The 15,878-nt window shown below is 42.5% G+C and overlaps 1 protein-coding gene across 50 annotated transcripts in view; it reads left to right on the top strand.

Annotated features, from left to right (window-relative positions):
- The first annotated feature begins 328 nt into the window (after window positions 1-328).
- Window positions 329-15,878, top strand: part of HUWE1 (HECT, UBA and WWE domain containing E3 ubiquitin protein ligase 1) — a 142,696-nt gene continuing 127,146 nt past the window's right edge. For 22 of the 50 annotated variants that reach the window (XM_089324749.1, XM_070067318.2, XM_089324751.1 and 19 more), the window contains exons 1-2: window positions 2,769-3,138; window positions 6,373-6,510. The gene's annotated coding sequence lies outside the window, so the exon portion shown is untranslated. The other 28 variants (XM_070067319.2, XM_089324752.1, XM_089324741.1 and 25 more) reach the window with 18 other exon arrangements.

Genomic DNA, 15,878 nt, shown 5'->3' with positions numbered 1-15,878 from the left:
GCGACCCCCACCCGGTCGTCTCCGGCTCTCCGTACTGTCCTGGCTTGTCTTCTTGCCGCCCCTTCAGCTAACAGCCCCCCCCCCCCCCCGCCTTCACAGGGCAGCTAGAGAGGTTGTTAATTTTAAAACGTAAATCAAGTCAAGTTATGCTCCCTCGAGAGGCTTCCACCACGGCAGGAATCAAAGCCCAGTTCCCAGAGACCCTGCTATCTTGTGTGGTTGCCTCTGCGGGGCCATGAGTAGCTCGGGGGCGGTCCCACGCAGGAAACCCGGCTTCAAGACCCAGGGAGCGCCCTCCCCAGGGGCAGGGGCGGAGCTTCTCTGCGGTGGGTGGAGCCTCAAATCTAGTGTGAGCGGAGTCGGAGCCCGGAGGCTTTCGAGCGAGGGCGAGCGAGGGAAGCAAAGCTGAAGCAGGGCCGCGGACCCCGCACGCTCCTGCGGGCCCCGCGGAGCATTTGCGGCGGAGGTGAGCGTCTTCCCTGGGATGGGAGAGGTGGGTGCTATTCGCATGGCCGCCCTCGGCGCCTCGCGGGGTGGGTGGCAGTTCCCACTGGACCCTGTGCGGAGGCGCGGAGGTGGCGGCCTTGGGGAGCCTGCGGGAAAGGCTGGTGAAGGGGCCGGGCGGCCTGCCCCAACCCTCCCTGACCCCGCCTCCTCCCCCCTCCCCCAGGCCTCTGCCGGCGCCAGCGGAGAGCTAGCCGCATCTTCGGGGACGGCAGGGCAGCTGCCGGCAGCGCGGCGACGGCGGCCGACAGAGGGGATGCGAGGTACCGGCATTAGCTGTGGCCAAGTGGCCCTAGAGAGGGAGTAGAGGCCGGGCCTTCGGCATTTCTCCCCCGGGTTCCAGGAAGGCGGCCTCAGAGGAGAGGGAAGGTGAGGGGCGGGCAGGCAGGCTTTGCGGGTAACTACTAGGCGTTGTGTATGTATGTTTTGGTATCTAAATGGTACTACACACACATGCACGCACACACACACACACGCTCGTTTCGGAAAATTGCTTTTTAAAAATTGAACAATGTGTTTTGCACACCTTCCTATATCAGGGAATCCAAATTTATCTCAGCTTTTAAACAGCTGCATTGGATGATTGTACTACAGTGTATTTAACCATTTCTTGATTGATGTACATTAGCCTGTTTCCTTTGGCGGGGTGGGGGGGAAGGGACGTATTACAAGCAATGCTATAATGAATGGGTTTGTGTATATGTTTCGTGCACATGTATGAGTATTTCCATAGGAGAAATTCTTAAGGGAGTAATCTCTGAGTAAAATGTATATGCATTTTGAATTTTGATAGATTTGTCCAAATTACCTTCCCCAAAGGCTATACTAATTTATACCCTTCAGTGTTGTGCAAGAGTGCCTATTTTTCCACAGTTGTGTCAACAGCAATTATTATCAATCTTTGTAATTTTAGCCAATTTAAAGGGCAAAAAAAAATCGTATGTTGTTTTCATTTGTATTTTCCTGATTACTAGTGAAATCAAACGTAGTTTATTCGTCCCATTACAAAAGTAAATGGGCAGATATCAAGTCTTCCTATCTATAAGCAATATGCATTTTGAAAATACAAACCTAAAAAATTCCACTTGCAATAACAAAAAAAACATTAAAAATACCTGAAAGTAAACTATAAAACTTTATTGAGGAATATAATAAAAGGTTTTCATAAATGGGGAAGAGGTACCATGCTTCTGGATAAGAAAGCTCGATTTTTTTAGTGATGTCTATTTTTTCTATATTGGTTTATACATTTGCTGCAGTTTCAATAAATATACCAAGTTTTTGAAACTTAATATGTTTCGAAAGTTCATCTAAGGGGGGGGAAGGGATGGCTAAGAAAAACTGGGAAACGATTTTAAAAGATAAGATGGGGCTATTTGTACTACTAGCTATTAATATACTCTAAGGGAACAATATTTAAATTAGAATGGACAGAACAATGCATTAGAATGGAAAAGCCCACAAATCGAGCCACATTGGATCCCAGGATTTATTGGTGAAACATTGTTGGCTAGATGTGGAAAAATTGCCATATTAAAAGCTTCAAGCACTAACCACCACCACTACCACCACCTCAAGTTGAATTTGCCTTTGAGGGCAGACTCCTTTGTTTGGAGAAAACCACTTTATTGGATCTTTTTGGTTATGCCAAGGTAAAGCTTCAGTACTTAAAATTGGTGGCTCTAGAGCCAGAATGAACGCTATGAACCTTTAGTTAGATTAAGATGGATTCAGGTTAGCCTGCAGTGCGGCGAGGAAAGAAGTCTGGTTATTATAGGTCTTTTAAAATTTTTTTCGATCTAATGGGCAAAAAATGTTATGTCATTGTTTGCATTTGCATTTGCGTGCTTATTGTGAGATTGAACGTCTTTTATATGTTAGTCCAGGATAATATGTTATTCCTGGAGGCAGGTAACAATAGGAGACCCATTGCTCCCCTTCTAGAATGGAGTTTGGCTAATTGGTACAGCCCTGCCCGGAAGCGTGAGAATAAACAGGTTGACTTTTTAAATTTTCCTCAAGCACTGGGCAGGCTCTAGACACCTAGATTGGGGGCGGAGGCAGTTTTCAGGACATGGCCGAGATTTGGCGCTGAGCTGTGTCATCGCGAGGTTTGGCAGACAGCTCCGCAGTGGGTCGGAAACCTCGTGGTAAGCGAGATCCCTGCAGGACGAGAGGTTCCTCCCTTCCCCCCGAAAAACTCCCAGTCATTTTCGTGAAGCCCCGCCTCTCTCCTTTTTAGGAGCATGCACCAGGTCTCGCGAGATCTCTTGTTTCCTAAAGGCGAGGCGCGGGCGGCATCCTGCGGTGAATCTCGAAGGTCTCTTCGGGGCTAAAGCGTATTATCGCGATAGTTCTTACAGCGCATGCGGGAGCCGGCGGCGGCAGATTGGCTCCGCCCCTCGGTCCTTCGTGAGGTTGTGCGTCATTTGCTTTTCGCTTCGCTTAGGGTGAGAGCGGAGCTGTAGCGACTTAAGCTTTGGTGGGAGGAGGGGTCTGGGAAGGGTTGGGCTCCGGCTTTCCCGGCCGGTGGAGGTTCTCGCGGGATCGCGCGAAGGCGGCAGCGTTTCGGCTACTGACTGCAGCAGCCGCGGAGGCGGCGGCTACGTCTTCGGCTCGTACTGTTCTTTGCCGGTGAGTTCTCGCGGGAGCGGGTGTACGTCCTCGTGGGATCGTTGGCGGTGGCAGAGGTAGCTCGGGGGTGGGGGGGGCAGTGACTAGGGTCGGTCCGCCTGCTGTTAAGATGGCGGCGGAGGCTGATGTCTGTCCGGCCAGGACCGAGGACTAAGGTGTTGACTATCCGCGTTTGTGACGCCTCTCAGGTAGCCGACATTAAGGAGGTGACGAATGGCGAAATGCCGATGTGCCGGTAAACCCGACCGCAGATGAAGACCATCCCGTTTCTAGTTGGTGGAGGCGACACCATTTCCCAGGCCTCAGCCGCGTGTGGGCCCGCCTTTGCCCCACCGATCGGTCAACGCCTCCGTTGTTGCCGCCGCAGTGGGCGGGTTGGGGCGAGTGGGAGGGGAGTCTGGAGTGGCTGGGGAATGGGGTTGGGGTTAGATTGGTGGGAGAGGAGACCAGCCAACTAGGACTGGTACCCTACCCCCTACAGTTTTTATGCGCGCCCACCTCCGTTCTCAGCTTTTGCAACAACCCAGATGAATCCCCTAGTTTTTCTTTAGTTGGGCTGGGCTCTACTTCCCTAAGTCCCACGGTCTTAGAGCTAAGGGTTGGGGGGTCGAGCTGTAGCGTCTATACTCCTGCCCCTTCTCCCCTAAGTCATCGTCCTGCCCAATCTTTTCTGCGTGGATACTTGGGGCTCTTATTTAAGGAGAGGGGAGTCGGAGCTTTTCCCTGCCAGCCCTTCCGCAGGCCTTGTAATTTAGAGCTTAGCCCGAGTCCCCTAGCCTGGCCCGTCTTCCTCTTCCATCGGTCCACTACTTGGCGCAGGCGTTGAATAGAGCCTATCGTGATCCCTACATTTACTCCATCTTTGTTGAGGGAGCACAGTAGCCATGCATTTCCACAGGTTTTCACGCTTATATGACTCTGATGGGCCCTGGTTTCTTCCAACTCTGCATACTGCTAGACCACTCTTAGGCAGAACAATGAATGGACCGCTGGGGTCAGTAGTTGGATGATTCGTGGACCCTTCATTTGTGGCTGTTAGCCTTCCCTTTCTCATACCCCCTTCCCCTCAAAAAGGGAGGGGGAGCTGTGGAGGATAACCCTCCAGTAAACCAACTTTCTGTTCTCTGTCCCTCACCCATTCCCACTGCAAGCTTGGGAACCGCCCCTTTTCCCTGTCTTGCTCTGAGTTTCGGTAACCTCTCGGTCTGTGGACATCTATTTTTGTTGCTAACCACCAGTACATGCTTCTCACTTCTTGATCTTTCTATACCTTGCGTCCCTTCCACCCCCCACCCCCACCCCACGCTCTTTTTCCAAGAGCCAAATTCCCTAGAGAGGAGTCAGGCTCCCCTATGTGTTCTAGAAAATAGCATTGATTTAACCCTTAAACATTGCCCTTTCCTGCTTTATTTCCTTTCCCCGCCATACTACCCCTATTGTAGGCAATTAATAATTTCCAGTCATTTGTTTCCTTTGTAGATTACACGTTGGGCATTGTTATTTTTTAGCTCCAAGTTTGCATATATTGAGGACACACCAGCATTTTCCATTCATGGGAAGCAGTCTGTATGGTGGAAATATTGTGTGTACCTTGGGTTTTCATTGAACTTTGTGACCTTGGGCAAGTTTCTTTTCAGATTCTCAGTTTCTTCTCATCTGTAGAATGGGGATGGTGGTGCTTACTTTAAAGGATTGTTGCTAGAATTAGAGAATTTATGCAGGTCACTGCTCAAGGCAGGCACACAATAGATTGTGATTTTTTTTGTAGGAATACACGTGTAGATGCATCTGTGTCATCTGCTAGTTTTATGACCTGGAAAAGAATAAGAGATCTTTGTTTTGATCTATATATTTCTTGTCCAGACCTATCATTTTTGTTTGTGTTCCTTAGAAGCCAAGCTCTGTCTCTGATGGTTCATGATGTTTGAATGTGATTCCCACTCTGTCTAGGAATTTTAGTGCAAAATCACTATCTTGGAATGACTACCAGCTATAATGTTGTCAAGAACCACACCCAGGTGTTCTACTTTTTGGAAGGGGTGCCTCATCCCTTACCTACTCATTCCTTCCACTCTTTCAAAGGCAGTCTGTCCTGGCATCTGCCCTATAAAAGTAAAGAAATTTGGTGCCATGCATTTTACAGTGGTCAAGGGAACTTCTGGCTATTTTCCAAGTGTTCATGCTGCTTGTCCCTCACATTACTTGTTTGGGCCCTCAAAATCTGGGAAGATCTGCTATTTAGTAATCATCCTCTTACCTGGGCAGGATAATTTATATGTGAGAGATTTTAGATTATTTGGAATACGGAGCAGCTTTTCCAACAGTGAGTCACTTCTGCTTCTTTCATGTACTACCTCCTGTAGTGATTTTTGCCATTTTATATTTTCTAACATTAAGTAGAAGTGACTGTATTCAATTTAGAGATACTTTTCTCTTGCTGTTCATATTTTGATTAGACCAGTGCATTTTCTAATCACCTTGGCTTGGATATGGGAGTTGAAGTACTAGGATTGAAAATTTACATTGGGTAACCATCTGATAATTAACTATATGTGGACTCTGGTTTTGAGCTTCATAGTTTCCGGTTCAGTTTGAAAGAGGACAGGAGGTCACTAGATGCCTTTTACAGTGAGTTAAGCAGTAATGAAAGTAATGAAACCTCCATTTGACTCTTGTCGTTCGGTGTTAGGATAAATCTGGGAATGATAATCTAGGCATGACCTAAAAGGTTTAATTTATTCTAGGTAGATCTCTGAGAAGAGAGGAAGGAGTGGCATTAACGAATGAAAACTTTGTCTAAGGTTCAATGGCAAAGTTCAACCTGAGTTTCCAGGACATTTATCGTTTGCCTCCCAGTATGGCCAGAAAGCATATGTGAAGGTGAAAAATAATTTTTATGTGTATAGTATTTTTCACAAAGTTTAATTTTCCTTTTTTACCAGTTTCAGTGAAGATACAAAATTATCTGTATGATAATATCTCCTGTAATTTTATTTGGAATGACAACTGAGTTTTCAGGAGTGTTGTTTAAATGTCTGATTGGAAGTATTGTTAAAGCTTTTAGTTGCTGAGTTCTAAAGTTACTGATTGAAACAGGTCCTAAAAAATGCAGATTGATAATGTGAAGGCTGTTTCAGAAATAATTGTGATTATGAACACTGATAAAATGTTTAACTCTTCCACACTCTAATTAATAAATGTGTTATGTATGTCTCCCCCAACCTTTTTTCATAGGTTCTCCAGTAGCATAACCTGAATTGGGTTAGTGCTCCAGAAGAACCAGCAGATCAACTTGATCAGGACGGTTCAGGAATCTTTTGGAGCAGTGTTGGGATTTCCCACCAGAATGAGTATGATTGGCTGTGATTTTAGGTTCGTTTTTGAAGATCATTGTGGGTAGTATTTGTATTTTACTTCCTGGAATGGAGATGGTGGGGTATTTCCATTTTGTGACTGAGATACTTTGGTTTCTTCCATTATCTGGATCTGATGTGGGACTGGTAGCTTCTGGTATGTAAGTGTTACTCTTTACTGAATTAAAGAGAACTGTTGAAATCACCATAAGCATCATTCAGAAATAAAATTGCAAGACAGTATGTCTAACCAGTTCTTTTTTTTAAAGTTCTGAAAAATTTTAAACAGAAAAATTGAATAGTGTAATGATCCCTGTAGGTACATCACCATCTTAACATGCAGCAACTTGGCAGCTATTCTGTTTCATCCATTTTGAAATAAATCCCTGCTGTTGTTGTTATTTGTAAAGTATTTGTATCTCTAAAGGACAAGTACTTTTAAAACATAAACTCAAAACCGTTATTACAACTGAAAACATAAACTGATTTTTTTATATCAAATATGAACCTGTTCACATTTCCCTGACTTCTTGTTTTGTTTTGTGGTTATTTACTTTGTTTTTTTGCAGTTTGTGTTAGGATCCATAAAAGTCCATTTATTGTAACATTATTGCAAAGGGTTGATGTGGCTCCTAGATCTGTTTTAGTTTGCAGGTTGTATCTCTTTTTTCCCTTCAATTTTTTTTTTTGTTGTGGAAATTGTCCTATAGTTTCCCACACAGTGGGAATTACAGCTCAGTAATGGTGTCTAATGCATTTTGCTAAGTTTAAGACCCTGGAGGACCCATTATAATCGAACAATGGCAGTAATCTCCTATATCCCAGTTGGAGTTGATACTGCTGGCCTAGTCAGTATCCTAAAATAACTAGTCATGGATTCCTTTTTCTATGGCAAAGTCTGATTTGATTTGATACCTGACTTCAGTTCCATGTCTTGGCTCTGCTTACTGCTCCATGTTAAAAGTAGGCCGCCTGGTGGAAAAAGCTAGTGTTTCCTAGATAATCACCTGATTGTGCTTTTGGGATTCTTAATGCATGGTTTCCGTTTCCTTAGGTGATTTAATTATTTTTACCGCAATATTAAGTTGCCTTTAATTTTGATGTTGGTATCTCAGCTGCTCTGACCCATAACTTCTAAGCTGCTGAGACCTAGTGATGAGTTCCTCTGGCTTCATATAGTTCTTGAAATTGCAATACAAAAACAACAGTTTTTGAGAGCTTTCACTTGCATCCCGTTTTTCAGCTGTCAATAAAAATACACAACCATGGTTTTCCTATTTTTTATTTCTCACCAGTTTGTCCCAGCATAAAGTCCTATTAAAGTGTTTGTCTCTTACTTGTGCTACATTGACCCTTCTGTGGTCTACTGTGTATCCTTTCCATGGTGAAAATCTGAGAATGGAAATTGGACACATAGGCTTCAGCCAGCCTTTGATTTAGGCACAGGTGGGAGCAGAGCAAGGCCACTTATGCCCAAATAAGAGTAATTCCAAGTTAAGAGGGGGAGAAAGGGTTGAGATCATCATGAATGCAAGTTTTTGAAGTATTTAGATGAAATATGATTGTGAATCACCAGTGCCATGGGTAAGTCACTACTTGAAAATTGACTATTAAAAGAAAGAAGTGATTCCTTGGGAATTGGTAGTAAGCTTATGCATTCAACAAAAATAATTTTGAGCACATTGGATGTAGGATGTATCCCTGAGTTTCCTGTAGTTAGGAAGTTTGAGCAAAATCATTTAAACCTGAGTTTGTGAAACTAGGGTAACCCGGGTGTTGGTATAAATTTTGCACACAGCAGCCATTCCAATTATTTGAATTTTTCCACAGTTAACAGCTGCAGGTTCACAATGGAAGTGCTGTTGAAGTTTTTTTCCCTTTTGTTGTTTTCAACCATGAGTTCAAAGTATTATTGAAATGCTAAACTTGGTTGCTTTGAAAATATTTGCCCTTCACATTCCATGTTACCTCTTCTGGCAAGATTAAGTTAATTGAAATATGTTGTGAAACTGTAACCATATTAGGCTGCCTTACAGTGATCTCACTATCTACAAGGTGGATCCTGTCAAGCACATGGGCTCTTGGTGTTTTTGTTGTATTGTTCTCTGACTCCTTTCCTCAATGACTGGTTACCAGATGTTTATATATGTTAATATCAGGGATAATTCAGCTCTTAAGATTCTTTGGAAGCCCTCTCATTTGATGTGTCATATGGGTTGAGTTGCTAAAACTTGATGTACTTGTTGACCAGCTTGGTCTTCTGGTTATAAAAATGCTTTCAGATAGTGAAGGAGTGGCTTTCTGTGAGTAAAACAGCTGTAGGCTTTGTTTGGGCTGTTGTTAATCCTGACCATTTTCCACTTTTAGGCCTCTTAAAATGTTTCTAGTCATTTGGTTTTTAAAATTAACAGTGCTGACATAGATTGATCCCAGAATGTGATTTCACAGAAAGTTGGAATTTAATTTCCTATGACTGTATGATTGAATGGAGAATGGTATATAGATCTGATTCAGTGTGAATTGTTGATTGAGTTAGATGAGTGTTAAAATTCTTCAACCCTGAGATTCTGGTTGTATAATCTTATGCATTGAAAGACTGGTTTTTTCTGTCAGTAGTCATTAAATGCTGACTAAAAGGGACTAAGAGTAGGGACATGAATTATTCTAGAATGACCTTTCACTGTATTCATTTAGATTTAAAAGATTTGTAAGTCTGAACATAGTACTATGCATTTACTAGTTTTAGTACAACTCAGATTTTTAAGTCCTTTTGATTAGCTATTAGAGATAATTGTTACAGAAATGTGTGAGTTTTGGAAAGACTTTTGAAAGACTGCTTTGCTTATTACATTATTCATTGTGATTGTTTTCTTGTTTGTCTGTTTTATCATCAAGCATACTTCTCCTGGTCTTTACTTGAAAGAGTTGGGGCTGGTGCTTTGGCATAGTGGGTTAAGCCACCACCTGCAGTGCCGGCATCCCATATGGGCGCTGGTTTGAGACCTAGCTGCTCCACTTCCGATCCAGCTCTCTGCTATCGTCTGGGAAAGCAGTAGAGGATGGCCCAAGTCCTTGGGCCCCTGCACCCACATGGGAGATCCGGAAAAAGCTCCTGGCCTCGGATCGGCACAGCTCCAGCCATTGCAGCCATCTTGGGAGTGAACCAGCGGATAGAAGACCTCTCTCTCTCTCTGCCTCTCCTTCTCTTTCTGTGTAACTCTGCCTTTCAAATAAATAAATCTTTTTTTTTAAAAGTCGGAGTTAGAAGAGAGAGAGGAGAGACAGAGAGGAAAAAGAGATCTTCCATCCACTGGTTCACTCCCCAGATGGCTGCAACTGCCAGAGCTGGGCCAATCTGAAGTCAGGAGCTGGGAGCTTCTTCTGGGTCTCCCACGTGGATGCAGGGGCCCAATCGGTTGGGCCATCCTCCATTGCTTTCCCAGGTGCATCAGTAGGGAGCTGGATTGGAAGCAGAGCTGCATGGGATTGAACTGGCACCTATATGGGATGCTGGCACTGCAGAAGGCAGCTAAACCTGCTGCTCCACAGTGCCAGTCCCTGGTCTTCGTTTTCTAAAAAAATTTTTAAAAGATTTTCTTCATTAATTGAGAGGTAGAGTTACAGACAGAGAAGGAGAGAGAGAGAAGGGTCTTCCATGCACTGGTTCACTCTCCAAATGGCTGCAATGGCCAGAGCTGGGCTAATCCAAAGCCAGGAGCCCGGAGCTTCTTCCAGGCCTACCGTATGAGTGCAGGGGCCCAAGCACTTGGGCCATCTTCTGCTGCTTTCCCGGGCCATAAGCAGAGCGCTGGATCTGAAGAGGAGCAGCCGGGATTCAAACTGGTGTCCATATGGGATGCCGGTGCCACAGGCAAAGACTTAGCCCACTATGCCACAGTGCCAGTTCCTAAAAAAAACTTTCACTTCTGTTATTCTTGACTACTGTGTTCTGTCAGTTGCAGTGTTATAGCTGGAAAGCCATTTTAGCATTGTGGTTAAGAATGTGGACTCTAGAACCTTGGGTTCAATTTCTGACTCCATTTCTTACCTGCTGTGTCATCTTGTACAAATTATTTAACCTCTTTGTGGCACAGTTCTTCTTGTATAAAATAGTGGTACAGTTACCTCATAGGATTTTGGACCATTGTAACTGACTTAACACATGAAAAGTGCTTAGAACAATGGTTCTGAAACTGAAGGGAACATCTGAATCACCTGGAGGGCTCGCTGAAACAGATTGCTGGGCCCTAGCTGTTGGGTTTGTGATTCTGTAGTTCTAGAAGGGGCCCCTGTGTTTTGCAGTGGCAGTGAGTTCCCAGGTGATGCTAATGTTGATGGTCAGAGAACCACTGGCACAGAACAATGGTTGGCACAGAGTGTTAGCTTATTTTTTCCGGACTCTACTTTCTTAGTCTGGGTAAATCACTTCACTTTTCAGTGTGGTCTAGTGTTGCCTTCAGCTAGAAGCAGTTTTGAAATCCTCTGATCGTTCTTAGCATGTAGTTCCCACATCTGTTTCTGTTTCTTGCAAATTGGCAGCTGGATCCAGAGCCTTAATCAATTGAGGATCATTCCCTTTGACAAAAATATTGGCAGAGGTATATTCACTCAGAGCATTCGTTGTTATGATATCTTGGATTTTTTAGTCCATTAGAGGCTACAAAATGGTGACATTCTAATGTTGTCAAGTAGTTTTCATGTATTAGCTGCAATAATTGTTTAAGATGTTTTCCCTCGTTTTTTATTGGTTATTCAGTGATACAATTTATAATTGGAAGGACAAGTTATAAACTGTCAGCTTTCTTTTTTTTTTTAATGTATTTTTTTTTTTGACAGGCAGAGTGGACAGTGAGAGAGAGACAGACAGAAAGGTCTTCCTTTGCTGTTGGTTCACCCTCCAATGGCCGCCGCGGCCGGCGCGCTGCGGCTGGCACACCGCGCTGATCCGATGGCAGGAGCCAGGTGCTTTTTCCTGGTCTCCCATGGGGTGCAGGGCCCAAGCACCTGGGCCATCCTCCACTGCACTCCCTGGCCACAGCAGAGGGCTGGCCTGGAAGAGGGGCAACCGGAACAGAATCCGGCGCCCCAACCGGGACTAGAACCCGGTGTGCCGGCGCCGCAAGGCGGAGGATTAGCCTAGTGAGCCGCGGCGCCGGCCCTCTTTTTTTAAAAAAAAAATACAGCTTTCAGGATAATGAATTGATACCCTGTTATCCTTGAAAGTATATGTATATGTGGACATAGCTATGCAGTCATTGGTGTAAACATTTGATGGGTTGCAATACATTAGATTAATATATTGAAGTTCAAACTGTCCCTCTTTTGGCTAGTGGGAATCTCTGATCGTCGCATAATTTCCTTGCCATGCAGTGTCTCAGAATGTTCTGGGCTTATACATTTCTACTCCAGACCTGAAATCTGCTAATGGGATTAAAATAAAAGAAGTTGCCATGGGTAGCTTTGAACCTTGTATCTAGTCTTCCTTTTCTCTTTCTACTCAACTTCTCCAGGCTACCTCTTCATTCTCTCTTTTTCTCTTTATGATTACGAAATTTTTACTAGAACTTAAGTGGAAAAGTTTAAGAAGCCTTGCTAATAGTAGGAAGAGCATGGAGCCCAGGCAATTCTGGGTTTGGAGCCCACTAGTTTTATCAGTTTCAGCAATTTATCCTGTTCTGTCATTTGTCTCATTTGGGAAAATACCTTATTCATATGGTTATTGGGATTAAGTGAGAAAATAGAAGATTTTAGTACACTTGCAGGTGACCAGTACCTGGTAATTTATTTAATATAGTAGCTCACTTAACCCCTCCAACTGGTTAGCAAAGCATGTGTGGGTTCATCAGGGGTGAGGAGGAATAGGGTTTGTTCTTTGGTCATTTGGATTCTAGGACTTTTGGAGAGTGAAAACTGAATGTTCCACTAGAGTAGTTTTCACTTTGTCTTATGCAATTCTGTGGTGATGTGCGTTAACATCAGTTGCCTTGATCTCTCTGACTATGTGCTATTCAAGGTTCTTTTGTTCAGGGTTCTACTGTAACCTTAGTAACCCATAATGCATCTTGGTAGTCATCATTATCACTGTCAGTAAGAGTGGCACCATATATAGCAGGTTAGAAAAAGGTAAATATTTCTTTTAACATTTTATGTAATATATAAGGTATAATATGTGGCACATAGTAAGTGCTCAATAAATGAAGACTATTGGGTCTTCTTAAATGAAGATTATATCTTCCTTTCCTTCTCACATCTTAACCTTTCTTCATCTAGTTAATATAACCATTTACTGAGTATTTCTAAGTAAAAGGAGTTGGGGGCATAAAATGAATGAGACTTGTTCTCTGCTCTTGAGAAACAATCTAGTTAAGGACTCTGAGCTCATGTTTAAAGTTTCTTCCCCTGTCTTGTCCATGCATGATATGGCCTATCTATTGTTTCTCAAAGCTCTCCTAATTCTGTGTGCCTCTGCAGCCTTTGAGATTGCTGATATGTGAGAAAGCCTGCAATTGTCTACAGTGAATACGGGGTACTATCAAGAAAAACCTTTGGGCCAAGATTAGATTTCAAAGTGACACACACGGTTGACACTATACAATACCAGTTTATGGTCTTTAGATGGACCTCCACCTGGTCTCCAGCTTCTGTTGTGTTGCTTTAACTGTCCTCCTTTTTCCTCCCTTCCCCCACCCTCCCATAAAAATGTTTGCTACATAAAGATAGAGGCTCCTATACCCAGTTAGTGATGAATCAACTCTGTAAAACAACAGCTGTTCTTCATATAAACTTGGGTTTGAGTGGGCCTAGGGTATATCACTACATTTCAATTCATAGCTAAAAATAATAATCAAATTCTAATCTATAGGTTGCCTTGAGCATTAACATGAGATGATGTCTTTTAAAATGTTTACATTATAATCTACAAGAATAAGCTCATTATAGTTTGTGAAAAAAATGCTTAATAGCTATGATACTTGGCAAATTACTTCATCACTGAACCAGTTTCCTCATTCTTTAAATGAGGGTGATGCTATCTCACTCATCCAACAAATATTTATTGAGAACATACTCATTGCTGCCACTTACTGGGAATACAAAGATAAGCAGCTGGGGAGTGGAGGACATCATGGTCTACTTATTGGAGGGAGACTTGTAAATTGCGCTCAGGATCAGCGCAGTAATATGAAGAATGAGCAGAATGTGCTATAGCAGTTAATAAGAGGGCACCAGAATGTCACATAGAGTTTTGTTAGAGTTAAGCAAAATATGCTAAAAGTGTGTCATAAACTTGAAAATACTATACAAATGAAGTTAGCTAAATGTGTCCCAAATGAATCAGTGGCCTCAACTGTTATTTAATTTCTTCCTAAGACTTACAACTCAAATGCATTCATTTCTTAAAGCTTGATTTTCTGCCTTCCTTAAGGGTCCTTCTGTATTATAGTACCCTGAAAGTTACATTTTTGTCTCAAAAGAATTTTCTTATCCCATTTCATAGTTCCTACTATATCATTGAATTAATTCAGGAAAAAATAGAAAATGTGTACATATGTGGAAGAGGGGTATTTATAAAGCCATCATGTTTAGTCACCATTAACATTTTTGTGTATATCCATCTAAATAAAGGTAATTTTCCAGTAGAAAATCAGGGACAGGCTTTTCTTAGAATAGGAAACTCAAAATGTCCAATAACAAAGATACCCAAATGAGAAATCAAAAATGCAAATTAAAATAAGTGTTTTCTTTTTGATCATTAAGTTGGCCAAAAAACTGCTATATCAAGTCATGGTAAGAATTATAGGGAAGAATCTAGTTTCATAATACCCACACCGTGGTGTAGATGAATATAGCTATTTTAGGGGTAGTTTTCAAACTGATAAGTATTTGAGAGAAGTGGTCAAGAGGAATGTAGCTTTTTCTGTAATTTTTTAATACTGTGAGTGATATAAATTATTTTTGAAGTAAAAATTGAAAACTTGTGATATCGACATAAAAATGTTATTAAATAATATTAAATTTAAATAGTGCTTTAGCGTTTGTAAAACCATTTAGAATATTTTGGGAATACGACTGTTTTCTCATTTTATTGTGACTCTTTTGCTTGTAAACACTTACATTTTTAAGTGATGTTTCCCACGATTATAGAAGTAAGCACAGCTTAGAGAGCAGGCGAGCAAGCAAGCGCTGTCTGGTGATTTGCTCCCTAAATGCCTGTGGCTGGGCCAGGCTAAGAGCAGGAGCCAGGAACTCCATTCAGGTCTCCCACATGTGTGGCAAAGACTCAAATATTTGCCTCCTGGGCATGTCAGCCGGAAGCTGGATCAGAAGAAATGGAGGGACTGGGATGCGGGCATCTCAAACGGTCACTTAACCTGCAGCCTCACAGTGTCTGGCCCAGACACAGCTAATTAAGTTAAAAATACAGATAAGCACATAAGTCTGCAGTTAAACCATTCGGAAATAAGGGCTGTTAACATTTTGACACATGCTATCTTCTTTCAAGGCTTTTCTTTATGCCTCTGTAGCTTAAAATGTATTTTCAGAAATGCTCTCTTAAAAAATGTAACTCATTGCCTTCCTTAGGACAATTTCAAACAAAAGTGCTAAAAGAATAGGATAGTGAGATCTGCATACCACCAGCTAGATCCAACAGTTATTAAGTATTTGCCATTTTATATTTATATGTACACTCATCCTTTGATATCCTATGGGGGATTGATTCCAGGACCTCACACAGATAACACAATCTATAGATGCTCAAGGCCCTTATATAAAATGGTACAGAATTTGCATATAACTTACACACATCCTCCTGTATATTGTAAGTATAGGTTACTTACAATACCTAATATAATGCAAATGCTATGTAAATAGTTGCCAAACTATATCGTTTATGAAATAGTGGCAAGGGAAAAGTCTGTATGTGTTTAGCAGAGATGTACATTTTTTTCCAGAATGTTTTTGATCGAGAATTGGTTGGATCTGCAGATGTGGAACCCACAGATACAGAAGGCTGGCTGTACATATGTGTGTTTAATTTAAGGATGACACTCATCCTTAAGTCCACAACTTGCATGTCCTAAGAATGAGAACATTTGCAAAACCACAATATCATCATACCTAGGGAATTTGTTATTTTCCTTTTTTAAAATAGTTTTTTTTAAACAGAAGTCATTTTTATAAAGATTTATTATTTATTTGAAAGGCAGAGTTACAGAGAGGCAGAGGCAGAGAGAGAGGTCTTCATCCACTGGTTCACTCCCCAAATGGCTGCAGTGGCTGGAGCTGGGCCAGTCTGAAGCCAGGTGCCAGAGCCTTTTCCAGGTCTCCCACGTGGGTGCAGAGGCCTAAGGTCTTAGGCCATCTTCTTCTGCTTTCCCAGGCCACAGC

Source organism: Oryctolagus cuniculus, chromosome X, assembly GCF_051225735.1.
Source record: "Oryctolagus cuniculus isolate XC-2025 breed Fujian yellow rabbit chromosome X, ASM5122573v1, whole genome shotgun sequence".
Lineage (NCBI taxonomy): Eukaryota > Metazoa > Chordata > Mammalia > Lagomorpha > Leporidae > Oryctolagus > Oryctolagus cuniculus.
The sequence above is the reverse complement of the archived record's forward strand: the minus strand, read 5'-3'. Positions and strand labels throughout refer to the sequence as shown.